Raw genomic sequence first — 12,113 nt, 5'->3', positions numbered from 1 at the left:
AGGAGCAGTTCCCCTGAGACCCTGGTGGGCGGGTGTCGGGGAAAGGCGGATTTGAAAGGTTAACAGGAAAATCGGTGCTGTCTCGATGGTCCACTGTGGGTTTCAATTATTTTTCTTTCATTTATCTATCCTAGATGTGGCGGTGTCGGTGTTGGGCTGGGGTAAATGCTGCGAGGATAGGTCCTATGTGCGATTCTCTGTCAGAATCGGTACAGACTCGATGGGCAGAATGGTCTTCTTCAGCACTGTGGGGATTGTGTGGTTCTAAGGCCATTTGACTGTGTTCGAAATTCCCTGAGAAAATATTGGAAAGCTGAGCTTGTGGAACTTACATCATTGGGTTTATTGCAGTTATTTTTTACAGCAAGATGATGAAAATATCTGGATCATTTCAATAAATCGTTTGTGGGGAGTGTAGAAATATATTTTTTCATCGCTGTGGATCACCCACTGTGAAGGGAAAGACAAAACTGACTAACAAACAATGGGTAGTACGAATGACGCTGTTACAAATATCAATGGGAAAGAAACAAGGCTCTGCTGGGATTTGATCCCAGGGTCTCCTGTTTACTAGACAGGCGCTTTAACCAACTAAGCCACAGAGCCTGCTACCACTGGGCTTGCGTGCAGCCGAATGTTGGAAATACGTTCCAGGTCCCTTGGTATTTGTGACTGTATCTGTGAAAAATAGAGAAAGTTCACTTTTCAGATACAGACCTTTCAAGGGATCGATTGTTTCTCTCTCCACCGATGCTATGGGATCTAGGATAGAGTAAAAACAAAACAATCTTACAACAACAGGTTAAAGTCCAACTTTTTTTTTATAGTGCAAACCACTCACTTTCGGAGCGCTGTTCCTTCATCAGGTAAGTGAGATTTCAGTTCACGAACAGGGTATATAAATACACAAACTCAATTTACAAAATAATGAGTGGAATGTGGGTCTTTAGGGGTCATCAAGTCTTAAAGGTACAAACAATGTGAGTGGAGAGAGAGTGAAGCACAGGTTAAAGAGATATATATTATCTCCAGCCAGGACAGTTAGTGAGATGTTGCAAGTCCAGGCAAATCGTGGGGGTCATAGATAGTGTGACATGAACCCAAGATCCCGGTTGAGGCCGTTCCCCTGGGTGAAGAACTTGGCTATCAGTCTCTACTCAGCGACTCTGTGTTGTCTTATGTCGTGAAGACCGCCTTGGAGAATGCTTACCTGGAGATTAGAGGTCGAAAACTGACCGCTGAAGTGTTCCCCAACAGGAAGATAACAATCTTGCCTGGTGATTGGCGGGTGGTGTTCATTCATCTGTTGTCGTAGCGTCTGCATGGTCTAATCTCCTCAGAAGACAAACATGGGAAATGCCCGACAGAGTACCCTTCGCTGTCCAGTATTTCCTCGGAGCGGAGAAGGTACGACATCTTCTCCAGAGCCTTCAATATGTCATTGATGAAGACGAACATCTCGCCACGGCCACCCCCACACCCTCACTTCTTTCCTTTAACCAACTGCACAACCTTAAACAGACCAGTGTCCGCGGCGACTACCCAGCCTTCAGGAGAACAGTGACTACAACACCACACAACCCTGCCACAGCAACCTCTGCAAGACATGCCGGACCATCGACACGGATGTCATCATCTCACGTGAGAATACCATCCACCAGGTATATTTTACATATACTTGCAGCTCGGCTAACGTTGTCTACCTGATGCGCTGCAGGAAAGGATGCCCCAAGCCATGGTTCATTGGGGAGATCAGGCAGACGCTACGACAACGGATGAATGAACACCGCTTGACAATCATCAGACAACTGTGTTCTCTTCCTGCTGGGGAACACTTCAGCGATCACGGGTATTCGGCCTCTGATCTCCAGGTAAGCGTTCTCAAAGCCGCCTTCATGACATATGACAATGCAGAGTCGCCGAGTAGAGACTGATAACGAAGGTCCGTACACATGAGGACGGTCTCAACCGGGATTTTGGGTTCATGCCACACCATCTCAAACCCCCACGAATTGCCTGGACTTGCAAAATCTCACTAACTGTCCTGCCTGGAGACAATACACATCTCTTTAACCCGTGCTTAACCCTCTCTCCACTCACATTGTCTGTACCTTTAACACTTGATTACCTGTAAAGACTCGCATTCTAACCATTATTTTGTAAATCTTACTCTATCTGAGATCCCATGGCATCTGTGGAGAGAGAAACGGCCGTTCCCGTGAAAGATCTGCATTTGAAAAGTGAGCTATCTCTATTTGGAAAGATATGTTCACAAATCCCACCGGATCTGGAACGTATTTCCAACATTCCGCTGTACCCACACAGAGCAGTAACAGGCTCTGTGGCTTAGTTGGTTGAAGTGCCTGTCTATTAAGCAGGAGATCCTGGATTTTATTCCCAGCAAGAATCTTGTTTCTTCCCCACTAACAGCCCCAGTCCTACTGTCCATTTCTTGCAAGTCTATTGTGTTTTCCTTTCACAGTGGATGATCGACAACGATGAAAAAAAAAAGCATATTTTGCATCTCCCCACAAATATCTCGACTATTTATTGACATGATCCAGGTATTTTCATCATCTTGCAGTGTATAAAAAATCATCTGCAATAAACCCAATGCTGTCAGTTGCACAAGCTCAGCTTTCCAATATTTCCTCAGGCAATTTCGAACACAGTCAAACGGCCTTAGAAAAATTCAATCACCACTGTGCTGAAGGAGACCATTCAGCCCATCGAGTCTGTACCGAGTACCGAATCGCTCATAGGACGTATCCACGCAGCGCCACGCATCCACCCCGCTAATCTTCCTATACATCACCTTGGGTACCAAGCGGCAATCTCGCATGGCCAATCCACTCAACCTGCTCATCTTTGGACTGTGGGAGGAAACTGGAGCACCTGGTTTCCTGAGATAACTTGCCTGGGGGAATGCAACTTGAACAGCAGTACAGAAGTCTGGCACCATCCAGGACAGAGAATCCCACTTCATTTGGTTCCCACGCATAAAAAATCGTTCCCTCCACTACCGACACACAATTGCAGCAGTGTGCACCATCTACACGATGCACTGCAGCAACTCAGCAAGGCTTCTCTGCCAGCACCTTCCAAACTCAGCCCACTAGAAACTCGAAGGACCAGAGCAGCAGATGATTCAGAATTAGACCACAACGTTACAGAGCACTCTTAATTATTTATTAATTGTAGTTATTTGTAAGTTGTTGATATTGCGTGTGTATGTTCTTTTATCTTTATCTGCCAAATGAAGCGAAATATCCAGCTGAAAAAAAGATGCGAATGTTTCTAACCCAACCAGCGAACGTTGTGTCAAACTTTAAGAAAGGTTTGTGATTTATTCTCGAGTCAGTGGTTTCCCTGGGAGCCGGGTTAACAGAAACAGCATGGAGAGATGGCAGAGCAGGAAATGTCGGTGCCGAAGGTGAATCATATCAATGAGGCAGAAACTGGTTTGCTGTTAAACTGATCCAAAATCCATCTCAGGTGGGATTTGGACCCACAACCTTTGAATGGATGATTTGCCATTATGTAGAAGTCCAACGCGCCACAGAACCGCATACTGGAAGTTTACTTGTTCATATATGGATTTTTGACAATGAGGAAACCATTGATACGTTCAGCAACCTCGTCGTTAAAACGTCGGGAACAGTTAAGAGGAAGTTCATTGAATGCAAGTCATGCTGGGACATCATATGTCTTTAAAACAGTTGTGAAAATACAGATCTTTGTTTCCTTTACACGGGAAATCTGTCCGCCACGGGATGATCCTCTCTCTCTCTCTCTTCCTCATTTTCCGTAAATCTCGCAGGTTTGATCGCCGGGAGACACACCCTGCTCTATCTGTCACATGGCTGATCAGGACCTGTTCCCAATTGCAGTAAAAACAACTGCACAGAACACAACACAAAAACTGGAAGCTGGAAATCTGAAAAAGAACAAAGAATAAAGAACAACACAACACAGGAAACAGGCCTTTCGGCCCTACAAGCCCGCGCCGCCATTTTAACAGAAAATGCTGAAAATACTCAGCAGGTGAGGCAACAGTTTTGAATAATGGAGATTTGTGTAAAACCAGCTCCTGAAGCACAGCACAGCTGCACAGTTTAAAGTTTCCTTTCATCCATAATGGATGCTCCATTCTATGATTTTGACCAGTTCAAATTGAGAATGTGCATTGTTATTCTAGTCGCCACAGCCTGGAAACCACTTCAGGCATTGATGTCACCCTTGGATTTTAAATTTGTAAATCCATTCTCTATCTTCTTAAAACTACTGTTGAAACTGTATCCAACACACGCTCAGTTCTTTGTGGAAGAGAAGGACAATTGCAAACATGTTCGGATGACTTTCCTTTGACTAAATTTGTACAGAAACATAAAGGCGGGAATCACACACAGCTCTTCATGAAAGTCACCGGCTAAGCACTGAAACGTGACAGTGTTTAATCAAGGGACGGTTCTATGTATCATTTATTATTAATGTAGAATAGATAAATTGAAACAGTATGCAATCTGGGCAATGTAATTGAGCAAGCTGGAACACTATGGGGACTGGGCAGGATAATCCTACCATGGGCAGTGAACAAAGTGAAGGTGTGACGTTGACTGAGTTGTCAGACGGAGCAGGGAGTCGTTGCAGAGTGAAGGTACATCGGAAAGTGGGAGTGTCAAATGTTTAATGGTCACTGCACAAGCAGACGGTGAAACGCAGACTTCAGGCTGGATATTCAGTGGGTTCTGAGATGGGTGAGTAGACTGTGGCATCTTGGCATGGCAAAGGTGCAATAGGGATTAGGAAGGCTAAAGGCATATCCTTTATTTTATATCATCTCTCCTTGACCTTCGGACCAAAATGCATCACTTCAAACTTCCTAACATTAATTAAGTTGCGTCTGTCACGTGTCTGCCCATTCCACCAGCCTGTCCATATCATCTTGAAGATTAACAATATCCTTTACACTAAAGTTCATAATATTTTCAAGTTTGACACCACTGGGAAATTTTGAGATTGAAACCTGTACACCCAGATATAGGTAAGTAATTTTCCGAAGAAAAGCACGTTTCTCCCAATATTCCATCCCCAATCAGAAATAAGTAAATGTATGTGTAATATATATTTTAATAGGTTTGTACTAATAATTAAACTGTTGTAAAATGGAATTCTAACTCCGTTAAGCAACAATGACACAAAATGTTACTTTGTTCAAAATAAAATACCTAACGTTACCAATAGTTCCAATTAAAAAGCATCGCCTTGCTGATTTATTAGTATTTAAGTGATGAATACAGAGGAAAGCAGCGCATTGGTGGATTTCGAATTGATATGATGAACACATTTAGTATTTAGATATTCCTCCATCCCAGATTCGATATAATGAGAACATTTCTTGTCTGTCGTATCTTTCTCTGATGTCTAAATTTCAGTCCCATCAAATAGGCCCCATAAGTCTCTCGGCAGACACAAAGGAATTCATCAGGCGAATGAGGCTGCGGGAGTTCTTCAGCAAACACCAAGAGGCCAACAGTGAAAACCACGAGACAGCCAAAGAGATCCGTGGTGCAGGAACCAAAGCGGAAAGAGTCGAATTGGACTCCTCTGGAAGGCCGCTGCCCTCGACTCGACATGTATGCCCAAACCGTCAGGAGGTGCCTCAATGCCAGATTCTTCAGCCGCACTCACAAGACAGCCCCAAAGTCAACCCAAGCACAACGCAACACGGTGCAACCAAAGTTTCACACAAGAGGAGAGAACATCTTAACACAAGACACAAAAATTTACTGACAAAAAGATAGCTTCATGGAGAATCTTTTCACACAGCAGGGAACACGTTTGCTTAAAAAAAGGGACATCTTAATAGAACAGAAGGGAAAAAAAGTTCCAGAGCCGGAAGCACAATATCAGGGAAGCATTTCACACAACAGCAGAGAAGAAAAAAACTCTCAACAACATTTGAGACAGACCACTGTGCCACTCTGCCTCCCAGATAAGTATCCCTGGGCGGTGTGGTGGTCTTTGGCCGGTTAGGTCAGCTGGTTAGAGCGTGGTGCTAATAACGCCAAGATCACGGGTTCGATCCCTGTACGGGCCAATTTACCTTTTTCCTCAAACTGGTATATATTGGACGGCACGGTCGCACAGTGGTCCGCACTGCTGCTTCACATCTTCAGGGAGCTTGGCTCGATTCCCGGCTTTGATCAATACCTGTGTGGAGTTTGCACATTCTCCTTGTATCTGCGTGGCTTTCCTGCAGGTACACCGGTTTCATCCCATCGTCCAAAGATGTGGGGGTGAGGTTGATTGGCCATGTTAAAATTTACCATTAGTGTCCTGAGATGGAAGGGTCAGAGGGATGAGGGGTAAATATGTAAGGATATGGGGGAAGGGCTTGAGTGGAATTGTGGCCAGTGCAAATTCGATGGGCCAAATGGCCCCTTTCTGCACTGTCGGGTTTCAATGATTCTATGAAGTGTTCTAAAAGTCACTCCATTTTCAGCATTCACAACAAATTCAGACAAAGTGTTTGAAATATCAACAATTCTATGCGGGGAGAACAAACTGTGAGTTTTAAGACATGAACCAAATTTCTGCAGTTTATACTGACACCCACCCAAAATACATTATCTATGAATACATAATTTTCCAAGCTTGGGTTGTAAGGCCATGTATCAGAGAATAGGATAGTGTAGAAGAGTCCCTTTGGCCCATCGAATCTACAGTGATGCATGAAATGCCCTGGCCTGCCCAACTAATTCCACTTGCCAACACTCGGCCCATTGAGCAGAAAGCAGGCTCAGTGCCACAGACTGAAAGGAGGTTTTAGTTCACATGGGCAGCATGGTCGGCGGAGGCTCAGAGGGCTGAAGGGCTGCTCCTGTGCTGTAATTTTCTGCCTTCCCTGATATTTAAAGAGTGCACATTGATTTACACAGCCAGAGACTGACAATTAGAGGATGAATCCCACAGGCAGTTGCAGAGACTGATAGGTAAAAGTAAACCCAGTCCCCTCATATAGAGGCCGAGAAGGACAGTTACAACATTAATCCCAAAATGGCAGAGCATCGCAGGGAGGGAATGAACACCGCATTCACTCTCAGCTCCCATTAACTGGCAAATACACATTGAGTCCCCAACAGTACCACCGACAGAGTGACTCCATCAGTCACATAGAACACCAGGCAATTACTGTTCAATACAATGTGATCAGAAGTGATAGAGAAGGAAAAAGGGAAGTGTGGTGAGAAAGAGATAAAGGAGCAAATCTGTATGCAGATCATGGATGACAGATACAGTATTAATTCCATTCTCTCACAGACCAACGTGGAATTGCCGACGTTGGACTGGGGCAGGCACATTAAGTAGCATCACGACACCAGGTTAAAGTCCAACAGATTTATTTGGTAACACGAGCTTTTGGAGTGCCGCTCCTTAACCTGATGAGGAAGATGAAAAATATAATGAAACAATCGACTAAAAGTGGTCACGAAAAAACACTGGCCAGCAGGATTAAGGAAAATCCCAGGGCTGTTTATACATACATAATGAGCAAGAGGGTAGCCAGGGAGAGGGTTGGCCCACTCAAGGGCAAGGGAGAGAATCTATGCGTGGAGCTAGAGTAAATGGGCGAAGTATTAAATGATTACTTTGCGTCAGTGTTGACCGGAAACGACGTGTATGATGATGAGTCTGGGGAAGGATGTGCAGGTGGTTTGAGTCATGTTGAGATCAAAACGGGGAAGGCATTGGTGCCCTTGAGAAATATTAAGGTCGACAAGATAGGTCTGATGGGATATACCCCAAATACTGAGAGAGACAAGGGAGGAAATTGTTGGAGCCTTGAGAGAAATCTTTGTATTCTGACTAGCTACAGAGGAAGTCCCAGATAATTGGAGAATCGCCGATGTTGTTCCTTTGTTTAAGAAGGATAACACGAATAATCCAGGTAATTACAGGCCGGTGAGCTTTACATCAATGGTCTGGAAATTATTGGAGAGGATTCTTCGAGACAGAATATTTTCCCACTTTGGAAATGAGTGGACATATTAGTGAGAAACAACATGGTTTTGTAAAGGGGAGGTCGTGTCTCACGAACATGAATGTGTGATTCAAGGAAGTGACGAAGATGGTTGATGAGAATCGGACAGTGAATGTTGTCTACATGGACTCTCTTCATAGGTCAAATTCTCCATCTCAGTCTACGATCTGGTCACTGGTAAATGGACACTGCACCCTCTCCAGTGGAATGAAATCCTTACTGAAGTGATTTGACCGGAACTGCACACTGTCCTCCAGCGGTGGCCTCACCAAAATGTTGTCCAGCTCGAACTGAACCTTCCTGCTCTTACAATCATGCATTACTATTCCATTCCACGCGCTGCATAAATCTTCACAACTCACAGACTCATAGGTATTTCCAATATTGAAACACATTGGGGGTTTCCTTTGTATTTTCAGGGATCTGGGAATCAGTGGATCATCCAAAAATAGAACTGAAAAATATGAAATCACAGCATTTATTGACATTGTGCTAATATCAGGGGAATATTCGACTTGTTGACGATGTGGCATCGCCACATCAAAGGTGAACCAAAATGCTGATGAATTGAACGAACGTTGATCTCAGGTCAGGAAAAGTGTTCGTACAAATGTAAAGATTTGCATTTTTGAAAGTTTCATTTCTTGACAGTCTTTGTTTCTGTTTTCAAAATTAGAGAACAACACAAGTACAATTTGACATAATAAAATTGCAATGAACTCCCCGTCGGGAAATTGAACCCCGGCCTCCGGCGTGACCGGTGGGGATACTAACCACTATACTAACGAGGAGTTGACCGCGAAAGCGACCATACACATTGTACACTTGTCACTTACACTTCCGGAGCGAAACTCAGTTCTGGTGAGATCAGTTCTTTTCCCCAAGACGGAGAACCATTTCATGCAGCAAACACCGGCTTTAACTAACTCATTGAGACTTTTGGATTAGCAGGAAAGAGAATGAGATGGATGCATGAAGAAAAAACACAAATCAGGTGGAGACAGAAAGGAGCGTTTCCCGTTCATATCAAACCGCATGTTCTTTTTAATTTTGGAGGAAAGACGGGGTGTCTTGAAGGCTGAACATGCTGGACAATCTCAGCTGCTCTCTCTCCACAGATGATGTCAGACCTGCTGAGTTTTTCCAGCAATTTCATTTGTTGTTTCAGATTCCAGCATCGGCAGTATTTTACTTTTATCTTGTCAAGAAATACGTTGTTTTTCTTTTGTGGAGTGTAACAGGACAAAATTTGCGAATAATGCACAACTTGTGGGAAAGCAGGCTGTGAAGAGGATGTAAAAATATTCCAGATGGATCTAGATATACTCGGAGAATTGGATAGCTTTCGGCAGATGGAAAGCAGTTTCAAAATCTGTCTGGGCAGAGGGATCTGGCTGTCTCTGTCCAGAATCACAGAAAGTCAGTATGCGGGTAACATGTATAATTTTAAAAGGCAATTTGAATGGCAATTTGAAAGGCTTCTTCACACAAAGAGTGTTGGGAGTGTGGAATGAGCTGCTGGATAAAGTGGTAAATGCGGGCTCACTTTTAACATTTATTAAAAAACTTGGACGGGTTCATGGATGAGAATGGTGTGGAGGGATATGGTTCAGGGGCAGGCAAGTGGGACTAGACAGAAAAATGGTTCGGCACAGCTAAGAAAGGCCAAAAGTCCCGTTTGTGTGCTGCAATGTTGTATGGGAATGGGGAATAAATGCTGCAGCTGTGGCTCTGTTGCACAGAAGAATTACACGTTGGACTTCTCATCGTTATCTGGTGAGATATTCAAAGATTGTGGTCAGGAACTCATCGGAGTCGGCTTTTTAGATAAGGAACTGGTGTATCAATGCTTTCAGAGAAGTGAAACTGCCCCCACGAAAATCAAACAGTCCCCACAGTGCAAAAGAAGGACATTCGGCCCATCGAGCCTGCACTGACAGTAATCTGACCCAGGCCGCATCCGAGGAACCTCACACATTGAGCTCATTCACAATAAAGAGACACAGAAGATACATTATCGACGAAAGTGGGATTAGAACATAAGAACATAAGATCATAAGAAATAGGAGCAGGAGTAGGCCATCTAGCCTTTCGAGCGTACCCCGCCATTCAATAAGATCATGGCTGATCTGTCGCGGCTCAGTTCCACTTTCCCGCTTTCTCCCCATAACCCTTAATCCCCTCGCTTATCAAAAACCCATCAACCCGCGTCTTAAAAATATTTAGCGAGGCAGCCTCCACCACTTCAACGGGCAGAGAATTCCAGAGATTCACCACCCTTTGAGTGAAGAAGTTCCTCCTCAACTCCGTTCTAAACCGCCCCCCTTTTATCTTGAGGCTGTGCCCCCTAGTCCTACTGTCTTTTTTGAGCGGGAAGAGTCTCTCCACCTCTATCCTATCCATCCCATTCATCATCTTATAAGTCTCAATGAGATCTCCCCTCATTCTTCTAAACTCTAACGAGTACAAGCCCAGTTTATTCAGCCTCTCCTCATAGCTCAACTCCCTCAACTCCGGTATCAGCCTAGTAAACCTCCTCTGCACTCCCTCCAAGGCCAAAATATCTTTGCGCAGGTGCGGCGCCCAAAACTGCACACAGTACTCCAGCTGCGGCCTCACCAATGCCCTATACAGCTGCAGCAAGACCTCCCTACTTTTATATTCAATCCCCTTCGCTATGAAGGCCAGCATCCCATTCGCCTTCCTGACCACCTGCTGCACCTGCAAGCTGGGTTTTTGTGACTCATGCACAAGGACCCCGAGGTCCCTCTGCACCGTCGCCTGCTGCAGTTTTTCGCCACGTAAGTAATAGTCCTTCCTACCATTCTTCCTACCAAAGTGGACCACCTCACACTTGCCAACATTAAATTCCGTTTGCCATTTCCTGGCCCATTCGCCCAGCCTATCTAGATCCTTCTGCAGACTCTCCACACCCTCCGCACAATTTGCCGTTCCCCCTATCTTGGTGTCATCAGCAAATTTCGACACCCTACACTCGGTTCCCTCCTCCAGATCATCTATATAAATGGTAAAAAGCTGAGGCCCCAGCACCGACCCCTGGGGCACTCCACTAGTCACCATCCGCCAATCCGAATAGCACCCGTTGACCCCCACTCTCTGCCTCCTATTTGACAACCAATCCTCTATCCACGCTAACACCCTACCCCCAACTCCATGTCCCTCGACCTTCTGCAATAACCTCTTGTGAGGTACTTTGTCAAACGCCTTCTGAAAATCTAGAAAGACCACATCCACCGGCTCTCCTCTATCCACCGCCCTAGACACATCCTCATAGAACTCCAGTAAATTTGTCAGACACGACTTCCCTTTAATGAAACCGTGCTGCGTCTGCTCTATCAAGCAATTCCCTTCAAGATGCCTCGCAATTTCCTCCTTAATGACAGATTCTAACATTTTACCCACCACAGACGTTAAACAAACCGGCCTATAATTCCACGCCTTTTGCCTGGCACCCTTCTTAAACAACGGCGTAACATTAGCCGTTTTCCAATCATCCGGCACTTCCCCGGAATCCAGCGACGTCTGGAAAATAACCACCAAGGCATCCACTATCACCTCCGCCATTTCTTTCAGAACCCTCGGATGCATTCCATCCGGTCCTGGGGACTTGTCCACAATCAGCCCCTCCAGTCTGTCGGGCACCGCCTCTCTAGTAACAGTAATGTCATTAAGACCCTCCAGTCCTACCACCTTTCCGTCGCTAACACCCGGCAAATTATTCATGTCCTCCTCCGTGAAGACAGAAACAAAAAAGTTATTCAATACCTTAGCCATATCCTCATCCCCTACCACTAGGTCCCCTTTCTCATCCTCTAAAGGACCAACATTCACCCGAGCCAGCCTCTTCCTTTTTATATATTTATAAAAACTCTTGCTCTCCTTTTTTATATTAAGCGCTAGCCCAGCTTCATACTTTCTCCTACCCTTCTTTATCAACTTCTTTGTCGACATTTAAACCTCTCCCAATCCTTATCTCGCCCACTACTCTTAGCTACTCTAAATTCCTCCGCTTTTAATTTAACACTTCCCTTCACCGAACCCATGCGTA

At 44.9% G+C, this 12,113-nt stretch overlaps 2 non-coding genes across 2 annotated transcripts; one reads left to right on the top strand and one right to left on the bottom strand.

Moving 5' to 3' along the window:
• Nucleotides 1-532: 532 nt before the first annotated feature.
• Nucleotides 533-606, bottom strand: trnat-agu (transfer RNA threonine (anticodon AGU)). Its single transcript has one exon. It is a non-coding gene; the product is annotated as a tRNA-Thr (tRNA).
• Nucleotides 607-6,026: 5,420 nt separating this feature from the next.
• On the top strand, nucleotides 6,027-6,100 carry trnai-aau (transfer RNA isoleucine (anticodon AAU)). The gene has a single exon. It is a non-coding gene; the product is annotated as a tRNA-Ile (tRNA).
• The last annotated feature ends 6,013 nt before the right edge of the window (nucleotides 6,101-12,113 follow it).

The sequence above is a fragment of the Carcharhinus amblyrhynchos genome, unplaced genomic scaffold, assembly GCF_965287045.1.
Source record: "Carcharhinus amblyrhynchos unplaced genomic scaffold, sCarAmb.v2.hapA scaffold_79, whole genome shotgun sequence".
Lineage (NCBI taxonomy): Eukaryota > Metazoa > Chordata > Chondrichthyes > Carcharhiniformes > Carcharhinidae > Carcharhinus > Carcharhinus amblyrhynchos.
The sequence above is the reverse complement of the archived record's forward strand: the minus strand, read 5'-3'. Positions and strand labels throughout refer to the sequence as shown.